Below are 21,080 nucleotides of genomic sequence, written 5' to 3' on the forward strand. Positions count from 1 at the left end.
ATGACACACAAAGGCACAACATATGGATTACAACACATAAAGGCACCACACATGGATTGTGACACATAAAAGCATCACACATTGATTATAACACATAAAGGCATCACACATGGATTATAACACATAAAGGCATCACACATGGATTAAAACACACAAAGGCATCTCACATGGATTACAACACATAAAGGCATCACACATGGATTATAACACATAAAGGCATCACACATGGATTATAACACATAAAGGTATCACACATGGATTAAAATACACAAAGTCAGCACTCAGGGATTATGACACATAAAGGGCATCACGCATGGATTGTAACACATAAAGGCATCACAAATGGATTATAAGAAACAAAGGCATCACATACGGATTATAACACTTAAAGACATAACACATACATTATAACACACAAAGGCATAACACATAAAGGCATCACACATGGATTATAACATGTAAAGGCATCACAGATGGATTATAACGGACAAAGGCACCACACATGGATTAAGACACATAAAGGCATCACACATGGATTATAACACATAAAGGCATCACACATGGTTTATAACACATAAAGGCACCACACATGGATTACAACACACGAAGGCATCACACATAGATTATAACACATAAAGGCATCACAAAATTGATTGTAATACAGAACGGCATCACACATGGATTACAACACACAAAGGCATCACACATTCATTTAAACACATTAAGACATCACACATACCGTATAACACAAAAGGCATCACTCATAGTTTATAACATGGAAAGGCATCACAGATGGATTATGACACACAAAGGCATCACGCATACATTATAACACATAAAGGCATCACACATGGATTATGACACACTAAAGGCACCACACATGGATTATAAGAAACAAAGGCATCACAAACGGATTATAACACTTAAAGGCATAACACATAAATTATAACACACAAAGGCATAACACATAAAGGCATCATAAAGGCATCACACATGGATTATAACATGTAAAGGCATAACACATGGATTATAACACAGAAAGGCACCACACATGGATTATGACACATAAAGGCATCACACATGGATTATAACACATAACGGCATCACACATGGATTATAACAAGCAAAGGGCATCAAGCATGGATTATAACACAGAATGGCATGAAACACATATATTACAACACACAAAGGCATCACACGTGGATTATAAACATAAAGGCATCACACAAATAGATTATAACACATGAAGGCATCACACATGGATTATAACACATAAAGGCATCACACATTGATTATAACACATAGAGGCATCACACATTGATTATAACACATAAAGACATCACACATGGATTATAAGAAACAAAGGCATCACAAACGGATTATAGCACTTAAAGGCATAACAGATACATTATAACACACAAAGGCATAACACATAAAGGCATCACACATGGATTATAACATGTAAAGGCATCACACATGGATTATAACGCAGAAAGGCACCACACATGGATTTTGACACATAAAGGCATCACACATGGATTATAACACATAAAGGCATCACACATGGATTATAACAAACAAAGGCATCAAACATGGATTATAACACAGAAAGGCATGGAACACATATATTACAACACACAAAGGCATCACACATGGATTATAACACATAAGGGCATCACACATGAATTAGAACAGAGAAAGGCATCACAGATGGTTTATAATACAGAACGGCATCACACATGGATTACAACACACAAAGGCATCACACATTCATTTTAACACATTAAGACATCCACACATACCTTATAAACACATAAAGGCATCACTCATAGTTTATAACACATAAAGGCATCACACATGGATTATGACACACAAAGGCACAACATATGGATTACAACACATAAAGGCATCACACATGGATTATAACACATAAAAGCATCACACATGGATTATAACACATAAAGGCATCACACATGGATTATAACACACATAAAGGCATCACACATGGATTATAACACATAAAGGCATCACACATGGATTACAACACATAAAGGCATCACACATGGATTATAACACACAAAGGCATCACACATGGATTATAACACATAAAGGCATCACACATGGATTATAACACATAAAGGCATCACACATGGATTATAACACATAAAGGCATCACACATGGATTATAACACGGAAAGGCATCACACATGGATTATAACACACAAAGGCACAACACATGGATTACAACACATAAAGGCATCACACATGGATTACAACACATAAAGGCATCACACATTGATTATAACACAGAAAGGCATCACACATGGATTATAAGAAACAAAGGCATCACAAACGGATTATAGCACTTAAAGGCATAACAAATACATTATAACACACAAAGGCATAACACATAAAGGCATCACACATGGAATATAACATGTAAAGGCATCACAGATGGATTATAACGGACAAAGGCACCACACATGGATTAAGACACATAAAGGCATCACACATGGATTATAACACATAAAGGCATCACACATGGTTTATAACACATAAAGGCATAACACATTCATTTCAACACATTAAGACATCACACATACCTTATAACACATAAAGGCATCACACATGGATTATAACACATAAAGGCATCACACATGGACTATAACACGGAAAGGCATCACACATGGATTATGACACACAAAGGCACAACACATGGATTACAACACATAAAGGCATCACACATGGATTACACACATAAAGGCATCACACATTGATTATAACACAGAAAGGCATCACACATGGATTATAAGAAACAAAGGCATCACAAACGGATTATAACACTTAAAGGCATAACACATACATTATAACACACATAAAGGCATAACACATAAAGGCATCACACATGGATTATATAACATGGATGTAAAGGCATCACAGATGGATTATAACAAACAAGGGCATCAAGCATGGATTATAACACAGAATGGCATGAAACACATATATTACAACACACAAAGGCATAAAACATAGATTATAACACATAAAGACATCAGACATGGATTATAACAAACAAAGGCATCACACATGGATTATAATACAGAACGGCATCACACATGGATTACAACACACAAAGGCATCACACATTCATTTTAACACATTAAGACATCACACATACCTTATAACACAGAAGGCATCACTCATAGTTTATAACATGGAAAGGCATCACAGATGGATTATGACACACAAAGGCATCACGCATACATTATAACACATAAAGGCATCACACATGGATTATAACACATAAAGGCATCACACATGGATTACAACACACGAAGGCATCACACATGGATTATAACACATAAAGGCATCACACATGGATTATAACACATAAAGGCATCACACATGGATTATAACACATAAAGGCATCACACATGGATTATAACACATAAAGGCATCACACATGGATTATAACACATAAAGGTATCACACATGGATTAAAATACACAAAGGCAGCACTCAGGGATTATGACACATAAGGGCATCACGCATGGATTGTAACACATAAAGGCATCACAAATGGATTATAAGAAACAAAGGCATCACAAACGGATTATAACACTTAAAGACATAACACATACATTATAACACACAAAGGCATAACACATAAAGGCATCACACATGGATTATAACATGTAAAGGCATCACAGATGGATTATAACGGACAAAGGCACCACACATGGATTAAGACACATAAAGGCATCACACATGGATTATAACACATAAAGGCATCACACATGGTTTATAACACATAAAGGCATAACACATTCATTTCAACACATTAAGACATCACACATACCTTATAACACATAAAGGCATCACTCATAGTTTATAACATGTAAAGGCATCACTCATAGTTTATAACATGTAAAGGCATCACACATGGATTAAAACACACAAAGGGAGCACTCATGGATTATAACACATAACTGCATCACACATTGATTATAACACATAAAGGCATCACACATGGATTACAAGAAAGAAAAGCATCACAAACGGATTATAACACTTAAAGGCATAACAGATACATTATAGCGCACAAAAGTATAACGCATAAAGGCATCACACATGGATTATAACATGTAAAGGCATCACACATGGATTATCACACAGAAAGGCACCACACATGGATTATGACACATAAAGGCATCACACATTGATTATAACACATAAAGGCATCACACATGGATTATAACAAACAAAGGCATCACAAACGGATTATAACATAAAGGCATAACACATACATTATAACACACACAAGGGCATAACACATAAAGGCATCACACATGGATTATAACATGTAAAGGCATCACAGATGGATTATAACACAGAAAGGCATCACACATGGATTATAACACACATAAAGGCATCACACATGGATTATAACACATAACGGCATCACACATGGATTATAACACAACAAGGCATCAAGCATGGATTATAACACAGAAAGGCATGAAACACATATATTACAACACACAAAGGCATAACACATAGATTATAACACATAAAGACATCAGACATGGATTATAACAAACAAAGGCATCACACATGGATTATAACACAGAACGGCATCACACATGGATTATAACACATAAAGGCATCACACATGGATTATAACACATAAAGGCATCACACATGGATTATAACACACAAAGGCATCACACATGGATTATAACACATAAAGGCATCACACATGGATTATAACACATAAAGGCATCACACATGGATTATAACACATAAAGGCATCACACATGGATTATAACACATAAAGGCATCACACATGGATTATAACACATAAAGGCATCACACATGGATTATAACACATAAAGGCATCACACATGGATTATAACACATAAAGGCATCACACATGGATTATAACACATAAAGGCATCACACATTGATTATAACACATAAAGGCATCACACATGGACTATAACACGGAAAGGCATCACACATGGATTATGACACACAAAGGCACAACACATGGATTACAACACATAAAGGCATCACACATGGATTATAACACATAAAGGCATCACACATTGATTATAACACAGAAAGGCATCACACATGGATTATAAGAAACAAAGGCATCACAAACGGATTATAACACTTAAAGGCATAACACATACATTATAACACACAAAGGTATAACACATAAAGGCATCACACATGGATTATAACATGTAAAGGCATCACAGATGGATTATAACACACAAAGGCACCACACATGGATTAAGACACATAAAGGCATCACACATGGATTATAACACATAACGACATCACACATGGATTATAACAAACAAAGGGCATCAACATGGATTATAACACAGAATGGCATGAAACACATATATTACAACACACAAAGACATAAAACATAGATTATAAACATACAAAGACATCAGACATGGATTATAACAAACAAAGGCATCACACATGGATTATAATAATACAGAACGGCATCACACATGGATTACAACACATAAAGGCATCACACATTCATTTTAACACATTAAGACATCACACATACCTTATAACACATAAAGGCATCACTCATAGTTTATAACATGGAAAGGCATCACACATGGATTATGACACACAAAGGCAACGCATACATTATAACACATAAAGGCATCACACATGGTTTATAACACATAAAGGCACCACACATGGATTACAACACACGTAGGCATCACACATAGATTATAACACATAAAGGCATCACACATGGATTATAACACATAAAGGCATCACACATGGATTATAACACATAAAGGCATCACACATGGATTATAACACATAAAGGCATCACACATGGATTATAACACATAAAGGCATCACACATGGATTATAACACATAAAGGCATCACACATGGATTATCACACAGAAAGGCACCACACATGGATTATAACACATAAAGGCATCACTCATGGATTATAACACATAACGGCATCACGCATGGATTATAACAAACAAGGGCATCAGACATGGATTATAACACAGAAAGGCATGAAACACATATATTACAACACACAAAGGCATCACACACATGGATTATAACACAGAAAGGCATCACACATGGTTTATAACACATCAAGGCATAACACATAGATTATAACACATAAAGACATAAGACATGGATTATAACAAAGAAAGGCATCACACATGGATTATAATACAGAACGGCATCACACATGGATTACAACACACAAAGGCATCACACATTCATTTTAACACATTAAGACATCACACATACCTTATAACACATAAAGGCATCACTCATAGTTTATAACACGGAAAGGCATCACACATGGATTATGACACACAAAGGCACAACACATGGATTACAACACATAAAGGCACCACACATGGATTATGACACAACAAAGGCATCACTCATGGATTATAACACATAACGGCATCACACATGGATTATAACAAACAAGGGCATCAGACATGGATTATAACACAGAAAGGCATGAAACACATATATTACAACACACAAAGGCATCACACATGGATTATAACACAGAAAGGCATCACACATGGTTTATAACACATCAAAGGCATAACACATAGATTATAACACATAAAGACATCAGACATGGATTATAACAAAGAAAGGCATCACACATGGATTATAATACAGAACGGCATCACACATGGATTACAACACACAAAGGCATCACACATTCATTTTAACACATTAAGACATCACACATGGATTATAACACATAAAGGCATCACTCATAGTTTATAACACGGAAAGGCATCACACATGGATTATGACACACAAAGGCACAACACATGGATTACAACACATAAAGGCATCACACATGGATTATAACACACATAAAGGCATCACACATGGATTATAACACACAAAGGGCATCAACATGGATTATAACACAGAATGGCATCACACATGGATTATAACACACAAAGGCATCACACATGGATTATAACACATAAAGACATCACACATGGATTATAACACACAAAGGCATCACACATGGATTATGGAATACATAAAGGCATCACACATGGATTACAACACACAAAGGCATCACACATTCATTTTAACACATTAAGACATCACACATACCTTATAACACATAAAGGCATCACTCATAGTTTATAACACGGAAAGGCATCACACATGGATTATGACACACAAAGGCATCACACATGGATTATAACACATAAAGGCATCACACATGGATTATAACACATAAAGGCACCACACATGGATTATAACATTATAGGCATCACACATAGATTATAACACATAAAGGCATCACACATGGATTATAACACATAAAGGCATCACACATGGATTATAACACATAAAGGCATCACACATGGATTATAACACATAAAGGCATCACACATGGATTATAACACATAAAGGCATCACACATGGATTAAAACACATAAAAGGCAGCACTCAGGGATTATAACACATAAGGGCATCACGCATGGATTATAACACATAAAGGCATCACAAATGGATTATAACAAACAAAGGCATCACAAACGGATTATAACACTTAAAGACATAACACATACATTATAACACACAAAGGCATAACACATAAAGGCATCACACATGGATTATAACATGTAAAGGCATCACAGATGGATTATAACGGACAAAGGCACCACACATGGATTAAGACACATAAAGGCATCACACATGGATTATAACACATAAAGGCATCACACATGGTTTATAACACATAAAGGCATAACACATTCATTTCAACACACATTAAGACATCACACATGGATTATAACACATAAAGGCATCACTCATGGATTATAACACATAAAGGCATCACTCATAGTTTATAACATGTAAAGGCATCACACATGGATTTTAAACACACAAAGGCATCACACATGGATTATAACACATAACTGCATCACACATTGATTATAACACATAAAGGCATCACACATGGATTATAACACAAGAAAAGCATCACAAACGGATTATAACACTTAAAGGCATAACATTATAACACATTATAGCATCACAATGGATTATAACGCATAAAGGCATCACACATGGATTATAACACGTAAAGGCATCACACATGGATTATAACACAGAAAGGCACCACACATGGATTATGACACATAAAGGCATCACTCATGGATTATAACACATAACGGCATCACACATGGATTATAACACATAAGGGCATCAGACATGGATTATAACACAGAAAGGCATGAAACACATGGATTACAACACACAAAGGCATCACACATGGATTATAACACATAAAGGCATCACACATGGATTTATAACATAACACAAAGGCATCACATAACTGCATTGATTATAACACTTTTAAAGGCATCACACATACATTATAACACATAAAGGCATCACACATGAGCCAACGCTGCATAACACATAAAGGCATCACACATGGATTATAACACATAAAGGCATCACACACATGGATACATAACGCATCACACACAAAGGGATTATAACACATAAAGGCAGCACTCACATCATGGATTATAACGCATCAAGGCATAACACAACATTACAACACATAGGCATAACATAAAGGCATCACACATGGAACATAACATAAAGGCATCACACATGGATTATAACACATAAAGGGGCACCCCACATGGATTATGACACATGAAAGCATCACACATGGATTATAACACATAAAGGCATCACACATGGATTATAACACATAAAGGCATCACACATGGATTATAACACATAAAGGCATCACACATGGATTATAACACATAAAGGCATCACACATGGATTATAACACATAAAGGCATCACACATGGATTATAACACATATAAAGGCATCAGGCATGGATTATAACATGTAAAGGCATCACACATGGATTATAACACATAAAGGCATCACACATGGATTATAACACATGAAAGAATCACACATGGATTATAACACATAAAGGCATCACACATGGATTATAACATACGAAAGGCATCACACATGGATTATAACACATAAAGGCATCACACATGGATTATAACACATAAAGGCATCACATTGATTAAAACACATATAACACACAAAGGCATCACACATGGATTATAACATAAAGGCATCACACATGGATTATAACACATAAAGGCATCACACATGGATTATGACACACATAAAGGCATCACACATGGATTATAACACATAAAGGCATCACACATGGATTATAACACATAAAGGCATCACACATGGATTATAACACATAAAGGCATCACACATGGATTATAACACATAAAGGCATCACACATGGATTATAACACATAAAGGCATCACACATGGATTATAACACATATAAAGGCATCACACATGGATTATAACACATAAAGGCATCACACATGGATTATAACACACAAAGGCATCACACATGGATTATAACACATAAAGGCATCACACATGGATTATAACACATAAAGGCATCACACATGGATTATAACACACAAAGGCATCACACATGGATTATAACACATAAAGGCATCACACATGGATTATAACACATAAAGGCATCACACATGGATTATACATAAGGCACATAATGGCATCAGGCACACATGGATTATAACACATAAAGGCATCACACATGGATTATAACACATAAAGGCATCACATATGCATTATAACACATAAAGGCATCACACATACATATAACACATAAGGGCATCAGACATGGTTTCTAACACATAAAGGCATCACATATGGAATATAAAACATAAAGGCATCCCACATGGATTATAACACACAAAGGCATCATTATAATGGATAAAGGCATAAACATAAAGGCATCACACATGGATTATAACACATAAAGGCATCACACATGGATTATAACACATAAAGGCACCACACATGGATTATGACACATGAAAAATCACAAATAGATTATAACACATAAAGGCATCACACATGGATTATAACACATAAAGACATCATACATGGTTTATAATACATAAGGGTATCACACATGGATTATAACACATAAAGGCATCACACATGGATTATAACACATAAAGGCATCACATATGCATTATAACACATAAAGGCATCACACATGGATTATAACACATAAAGGCATCACACATGGATTATAACACATAAAGGCATCACACATGGATTATAACACATAAAGGCATCACACATGGATTATAACACATAAAGGCATCACACATTGATAACAACACACAAAGGCATCACACATTCATTTTAACACATTAAGACATAACACACATACCTCATAACACATAAAGGCATCACTCATAGTTTATAACACGGAAAGGCATCACACATGGATTATGACACACAAAGACATCACGCATACATTATAACACATAAAGGCATCACACATGGATTATAACACATAAAGGCGTCACACATGGATTATAACACATAAAGGCATCACACATGGATTGCAACACAGAAAGGCATCACACATGGTTTATAACACATACAGGCATAACACATAGATTATAACATATAAAGGCATCACACATTGATAACAACACACAAAGGCATCACACATTCACTTTAACACATTAAGACATAACACACATACCTCATAACACATAAAGGCATCACTCATGGATTATAACACATAAAGGCATCACACATTGATTATAACACATAAAGGCAACTCACATTGATTATAACACATAAAGGCATAACACATAAAGGCATCACACATGGAACATAACATGTAAAGGCATCACACATGGATTAAAACACATAAGGGCACCCCACATGGATTATGACACATGAAAGAATCACACATGGATTACAACACATAAAGGCATCACACATAGATTATAACACATAAAGACATCACACATGGATTACAACACATAAAGGCATCACACATTGATTATAACACATAAAGGCATCACACATTGATTATAACACATAAAGGCAACTCACATTGATTATAACACATAAAGGCATGACACATAAAGGCATCACACATCGATTATAACATGTAAAGGCATCACACATGGATTAAAACACATAAAGGCACCACACATGGATTATGGCACATGAAAGAATCACACATGGATTATAACACATTAAGGCACCACACATGGATTACAACATACGAGGACATCACACATGGATTATAACACATAAAGGCATCACACATTGATTATAACACATAAAGGCAACTCACATTGATTATAACACATAAAGGCATAACACATAAAGGCATCACACATGGATTATAACATATAAAGGCATCACACATGGATTAAAACACATAAAGGCACCACACATGGATTATGACACATGAAAGAATCACACATGGATTATAACACATAAAGGCATCACACATAGATTATAACATGTAAAGGCATCACACATGGATTATAACACATAAGGGTATCACACATGGATTATAACACATAAAAGCATCACACATAGATTATAACACATAAAGGCATCACACATGGATTATAACACATAAAGGCATCACATATGCATTATAACACATAAAGGCATCACACATGGATTATAACACATAAAGGCATCACACATGGATTATAACACATAAAGGCGTCACACATGGATTATAACACATAAAGGCATCACACATGGATTATAACACAGAAAGGCATCACACATGGTTTATAACACATAAAGGCGTCACACATGGATTATAACACATAAAGACATCATACATGGTTTATAATACATAAGGGTATCACACATGGATTATAACACATAAAGGCATCACACATGGATTATAACACATAAAGGCATCACACATGCATTATAACACATAAGGGCATCAGACATGGTTTCTAACACATAAAGGCATCACATATGGAATATAAAACATAAAGGCATCACACATGGATTACAACACACAAAGGCATTGATTATAACACATAAAGGCATAACACATAAAGGCATCACACATAGATTATAACATGTAAAGGCATCACACATGGATTATAACACATAAAGGCACCACACATGGATTATGACACATGAAAAAATCAAAATAGATTATAACACATAAAGGCATCACACATGGATTATAACACATAAAGACATCATACATGGTTTATAATACATAAGGGTATCACACATGGATTATAACACATAAAGGCATCACACATGGATTATAACACATAAAGGCATCACATATGCATTATAACACATAAAGGCATCACACATGGATTATAACACATAAAGGCATCACACATGGATTATAACACATAAAGGCATCACACATGGATTATAACACATAAAGGCATCACACATGGATTATAACACATAAAGGCATCACACATTGATAACAACACACAAAGGCATCACACATTCATTTTAACACATTAAGACATAACACACATACCTCATAACACATAAAGGCATCACTCATAGTTTATAACACGGAAAGGCATCACACATGGATTATGACACACAAAGACATCACGCATACATTATAACACATAAAGGCATCACACATGGATTATAACACATAAAGGCACCACACATGGATTACAACACACGAAGGCATCACACATGGATTATAACACATAAAGGCATCACACATTGATTATAACACATAAAGGCAACTCACATTGATTATAACACATAAAGGCATAACACATAAAGGCATCACACATGGATTATAACATGTAAAGGCATCACACATGTATTAAAACACATAAGGGCACCCCACATGGATTATGACACATGAAAGAATCACACATGGATTATAACACATAAAGGCACCACACATGGATTACAACACACGAGGGCATCACACATGGATTATAACACATAAAGGCATCACACATTGATTATAACACATAAAGGCAACTCACATTGATTATAACACATAAAGGCATCACACATGGAGTATAACATATAAAGGCACCACACATGGATTATGACACATGAAAGAATCACACATGGATTACAACACATAAAGGCATCACACATAGATTATAACACATAAAGACATCATACATGGTTTATAACACATAAGGGTATCACACATGGATTATAACACATAAAAGCATCACACATAGATTATAACACATAAAGGCATAACAAAATGGATTATAACACGTAAAGGCATCACAAATGGATTATAACACATAAAGGCATCACACATGGATTACAACACACAAAGCAGCAATCATGGGTTATAACACATAAGGGCATCACACACTGATTATAACACATAAAGGCATCACACATGGATTATAAGAAACAAAGGCATCACAAACAGATTATAACACATAAAGGCATAACACATAAAGGCATCACACATGGATTATAACACATAAAGGCACCACACATGGATTACGGATTCTTCACATAAAGGCATCACACATGGATTATAACACAAAAAGGCATCTCATATTGATTATAACACATAAAGGCATAACACATAAAGGCATAACACATGGATTATAACATGTAAAGGCATCACAGATGGATTATAACACACAAAGGCATCACACATGGATTATAACACATAAAGGCACCACACATGGATTATGACACATAAAAGCATCACACATTGATTATAACACATACAGGCATCACACATGGATTATAACACATAAAGGCATCACTCATGGATTAAAACACACAAAGGCATCTCACATTCATTTTGACACATTAAGACATAACACACATACCTTATAACACATAAAGGCATCACTCATAGTTTATAACACGGAAAGGCATCACACATGGATTATGACACATAAAGGCATCACGCATACATTATAACACATAAAGGCATCACACATGGATTACAAGACATAAAGGCACCACACATGGATTATAACACATAAAGGCATCACACATTGATTATAACACATAAAGGCATCACACATTCATTTTAACACATTAAGACATCACACATAGATTATAACACATAAAGACATCAAACATGGATTACAATACCGAACGGCATCACACATTGATTACAACACACAAAGGCATCACAAATTCATTTTAACACATTAAGACATCACACATACTTATAACACATAAAGGCATCACTCATAGTTTATAACACGGAAAGGCATCACACATGGATTATGACACACAAAGGCATCACGCATACATTATAACACATAAAGGCATCACACATAGTTTATAACACATAAAGGCATCACACATGGATTACAACACACGAAGGCATCACACATGGATTGTGACATATAAAGGCATCACACATGGATTATAACATATAAAGGCATCACACATGGATTATAACACATAAAGGCATCACACATTGATTATAACACATAAAGGCATCACACATGGATTATAACACACAAAGGCATCACACATTAATTATAACACATAAAGGCATCACACATGGATTATAACACATAAAGGCATCACACATGGATTATAACACATAAAGGCAGCACACATGGATTATAACACAGAAAGGCATCACACATGGATTACTTAACACATAAAGGCATCACACATGGATTATAACACATAAAAAGCATCTCTTATGGATTATAACACACATCACAAAGCCATAACACATAAAGGCATCACACATGGATTATAACATGTAAAGGCATCACAGATGGATTATAACACACAAAGGCATCACACATGGATTATAACACATAAAGGCACCACACATGGATTATGACACATAAAAGCATCACACATGGATTATAACACATAAAGGCATCACACATGGATTATAACACATAAAGGCATGACACATTCATTATAACACATAAAGGCATCACACATACATTATAACACATCAAAGGCATCACACATGGATTATAACACATAAAGGCATCACACATGGCGCATTATAACAGATAAAAGCATCACACATGGATTATAACACATAAAGGCATCACACATGGATTATAACACATAAAGGCATCACACATAGATTATAACACATAAAGGCATCAGGCATGGATTATAACAAACAAAGGCATCACACATGGATTATAATACAGAAAGGCATCAAACATTGATTATAACACACAAAGGCATCACACATTCATTTTGACACATTAAGACATACACACATACCTTATAACACATAAAGGCATCACCATAGTTTATAACACGGAAAGGCATCACACATGGATTATGACACATAAAGGCATCACGCATACATTATAACACATAAAGGCATCACACATGGATTACAAGACATGAAGGCACCACACATGGATTATAACACATAAAGGCATCACACATTGATTATAACACATAAAGGCATCACACATTCATTTTAACACATTAAGGCATCACACATGGATTATAACACATAAAGACATCAGACATGGATTATAATACAGAACGGCATCACACATGGATTACACAACACAAAGACATCACAAATTCATTTTTAACACATTAAGACATCACGCATACTTATGACACATAAAAGGCATCACTCATAGTTTATAACACGGAAAGGCATCACACATGGATTATGACACACAAAGGCATCACGCATACATTATAACACATAAAGGCATCACACATGGTTTATAACACATAAAGGCATCACACATGGATTACAACACACGAAGGCATCACACATGGATTTGACATATAAAGGCATCACACATGGATTATAACACATAAAGGCATCACACATGGATTATAACACATAAAGGCATCACACATTCATTATAACACACAAAGGCATCACACATGGATTATAACACACAAAGGCATCTCACATTAATTATGACACATAAAGGCATCACACATGGATTATAACACATAAAGGCATCACACATGGATTATAACACATAAAGGCAGCACACATGGATTATAACACAGAAAGGCATCACACATGGATTACATAACACATAAAGGCATCACACATGGATTATAACACATAAAGGCATCTCTTATGGATTATAAACACATAAAGTACCATAACACACAAAGGCATCACACATGGATTATAACATGTAAAGGCATCACAGATGGATTATAACACACAAAGGCATCACACGTGGATTATAACACATAAAGGCACCACACATGGATTATGACACACAAAAGCATCACACATTGATTATAACACATAAAGGCATCACACATGGATTATAACACATAAAGGCATCACACATGGATTAAAACACACAAAGGCATCTCACATGGATTATAACACATAAAGGCATGACACATTCATTATAACACATAAAGGCATCACACATTAATTATGACACATAAAGGCATCACACATGGATTATAACACATAAAGGCATCACACATGGATTATAACACATAAAGGCATGTAACATTCATTATAACACATAAAGGCATCACACATGGATTATAACACATAAAGGCATCACACATGGATTATAACACATAAAGGCATCAAACATGGATTATAACACATAAAGGCATCACACATGGATTATAACACATAAAGGCGTCACACATGGATTATAACACATAAAGGCATCTAACATGGATTATAACACATAAAGGCATCACACATTGATTATAACACATAAAGGCATCTCACATGATTATAACACATAAAGGCATCTCACATGATTATAACACATAAAGGCGTCACACATGGATTACAACACACAAAGGCATCAAATTCATTTTAACACATTAAGACGTCACACATACCTTATAACACAAAGGCATCGTTCATAGTTTATAACACGGAAAGGCATCACACATGGATTACAACACACAAAGGCAGCACTCATGGATTATAACACATAAGGGCATCACACATGGATTATAACACATAAAGGCATCACACATATATTATAAGAAACAAAGGCATCACAAACGGATTATAACACTTAAAGGCATCACACATACATTATAACACAGAAAGGCATCACTCATAGTTTATAACATGGAAAGGCATCACAGATGGATTATGACACACAAAGGCATCACGCATACATTATAACACATAAAGGCATCACACATGGATTATAACACATAAATGCACCACACGTGGATTACAACACACGAAGGCATCACACATGGATTATAACACATAAAGGCATAACACATGGATTATAACACGTAAAGGCATCACACATGGATTATAACACATAAAGGCATCACACATGGATTACAACACACAAAGCAGCAATCATGGATTATAAACACAAAGGCATCACACATGGATTATAACACATAAAGGCATCACACATGGATTATAACAAACAAAGGCATCACAAACAGATTATAACACATAAAGGCATAACACATAAAGGCATCACACATGGATTATAACACATAAAGGCATCACACATGGATTTAACACATAAAGGCATCACACATGGATTATAACACATAAAGGCATCACACATGGATTATAACACTTAAATAACAGGATTATAACACATAAAGGCATCACACATGGATTATAACATGTAAAGGCATCACACAGATGGATTATAACACACAAAGGCATCACACATGGATTATAACACATAAAGGCATCACACATGGATTATGACACATAAAGGCATCACACATGGATTATAACACATAAAGGCATCACACATGGATTACTAACACAGGCATCAAAGGCATCACACATGGATTATAACACATAAAGGCATCACACATTGATTATATAACACAAAGGCATAAACACATAACACACATAAAGGCATCACACATGGATTATAACACATAAAGGCATCACAGATGGATTATAACACATAAAAGGCATCACACATGGATTATACACATACAAAGGCATCACACATGGATTATGACACATAAAAGGCATCACACATGGATTACAACACATAAAGGCATCACACATGGTTTATAACACATAAAGACATTACACATCGATTATAACACATAAAGGCATCACACATGGATTATAACACATAAAGGCATCACACATGGATTACAACACATAAAGGCATCACACATGGATTATAACACATAAAGGCATCACACATGGATTATAACACACAAAGGCATCACACATGGATTATAACACATAAAGGCATCACAGATGGATTATAACACATAAAGGCACCACACATGGATTATAACACATAAAGGCATCACACATGGATTATAACACAAAATGGCATCACACATGGATTACAACACATAAAGGCATCACACATGGATTATAACAAACAAAGGCATCACACATGGATTATAACACATAAAGGCATCACACATCGATTATAACACAAACAGGCATCACACATGGATTATAACACATAAAGGCATCACACATGGATTATAACACATAAAGGCATCACACATGGATTATAACACATAAAGGCATCACACATGGATTATAACACATAAAGGCATCACACATGGATTATAACACATAAAGGCATCACATATGGATTATAACACATAAAGGCATCACACATGGATTATAACACATAAAGGCATCACACATGGATTATAACACATAAAGGCATCACACATGGATTATAACACATAAAGGCATCACACATGGATTATAACACATAAAGGCATCACACATGGATTATAACACATAAAGGCATCACACATGGATTATAACACATAAAGGCATCACACATGGATTATAACAGATAAAGGCATCACACATGGATTATAACACACAAAGGCATCACACATGGATTATAACACATAAAGGCATCACACATGGATTATAACACATAAAGGCATCACATGGATTATAACACACACATAAAGGCATCACACATGGATTATAACATACAAAGGCATCACACATGGATTATAACACATAAAGGCATCACACATAGATTATAACACATAAAGGCATCACACATGGATTATAACACATAAAGGCATAACACATAGATTATAACACATAAAGATCCTCATCACATGGATTATAACACACAAAGGCATCACACATGGATTATAACACAGAACGGCATCACACATGGATTACAACACACAAAGGCATCACACATGGATTATAACACATAAAGGCATCACACATGGATTATAACACATAAAGGCATCACACATGGATTATAACACATAAAAGGCATCACACATGCATTATAACACATAAAGGCATCACACATGGATTATAACACACAAAGGCATCACACATGGATTACAACACATAAAGGCATCACACATGGTTTATAACACATAAAGGCATAACACATAGATTATAACATATAAAGACCTCAGACATGGATTATAACAAACACAAAGGCATCACACATGGATTATAACACATAAAGGCATCACACATGGATTACAACACACAAAGGCATCACACATAGTTTATAACACATAAAAGGCATCACACATGGATTATGACAGACAAAGGCATCACACATGGATTATAACACATAAAGGCATCACACATGGTTTTATAACACATAACGGATCACACACATGGATTACAACACACATAAAGGCATCACACATGGATTAAAACACATAAAGGCATCACACATGGATTATAACACATAAAGGCATCACACATGGATTATAACACATAAAGGCATCACACATGGATTATAACACATAAAGGCATCACACATGGATTATAACACATAAAGGCATCACCACATGGATTATAACACATAAAGGCATCACACATGGATTATAAGAAACAAAGGCATCACAAACGGATTATAACACTTAAAAGGCATAACACATACGGATAACACACAAAGGCATAACACATAAAGGCATCACACATGGATTATAACAGGTAAAGGCATCACAGATGGATTATAACACAGATAAAAGGCATCACACATGGATTAAGACACATAAAGGCATCACACATGGATTATAACACATAAAGGCATAACACATAAAGGCATAACACATGGATTATAACACATAAAGGCATCAGACATGGATTATAACAAACAAAGGCATCACACATGGATTATAACACAGAAAGGCATCACATGGATTACAACACATAAAGGCATCACATTCATTTTAACACATTAAGACATCACACATGGATTATAACACATAAAGGCATCACTCATAGGATTATAAACATGGAAAGGCATCACAATGGATTATGACACACAAAGGCATCACGCATACATTATAACACATAAAGGCATCACACATGGTTTATAACACATAAAGGCATCCACACATGGATTATAACACAAAAAGGCATCACACATGGATTATAACACATAAAGGCATCACACATGGATTATAACACATAAAGGCATCACACTTATTATAGCACATAAAGGCATCACATATGGAACATAACACAGGTGCATCACACACATGGATTATAACACACAAAGGCATCACACATGGATTATAACACACAAAAGGCATCACACATGGATTATAACACATAAAGGCATCACACATGGATTATAACACATAAAGGCATCACACATACATTATAACACATAAAGGCATCACACATGGATTATAACACATAAAGGCATCACACATGGATTATAACACATAAAGGCATCACACATGGATTATAACACATAAAGGCATCACAGATGGATTATATAACACATAAAGGCACCACACATGGATTATAACACATAAAGGCATCACACATGGATTATAACACATAAAGCGCATCACACATGGATTATAACACATAAGGCAGGACACATACATTATAACACATAAAGGCATCACACATGGATTATAAACATAAAGGCATCACACATGGATTATAACACATAGAAGGCATCACATGGATTATAACACATAAAGGCATCACACATGGATTATAACACATAAAGGCATCACACATGGATTATAACACATAAAAGGCATCACACATGGATTATAACACACAAAGGCATCACACATGGATTATAACACATAAAGGCATCACACATGGATTATAACACATAAAGGCATCACACATGGATTATAACAACATAAAGGGCATCATACATGGATTATAACACATAAAGGCATCACACATGGATTATAACACATAAAGGCATCACACATGGATTATAACACATAAAGGCAACCAC

This window comes from Haliotis rubra, unplaced genomic scaffold (assembly GCF_003918875.1).
Source record: "Haliotis rubra isolate DU_JTF1 unplaced genomic scaffold, ASM391887v1 Scf634, whole genome shotgun sequence".
NCBI classification, from domain to species: domain Eukaryota; kingdom Metazoa; phylum Mollusca; class Gastropoda; order Lepetellida; family Haliotidae; genus Haliotis; species Haliotis rubra.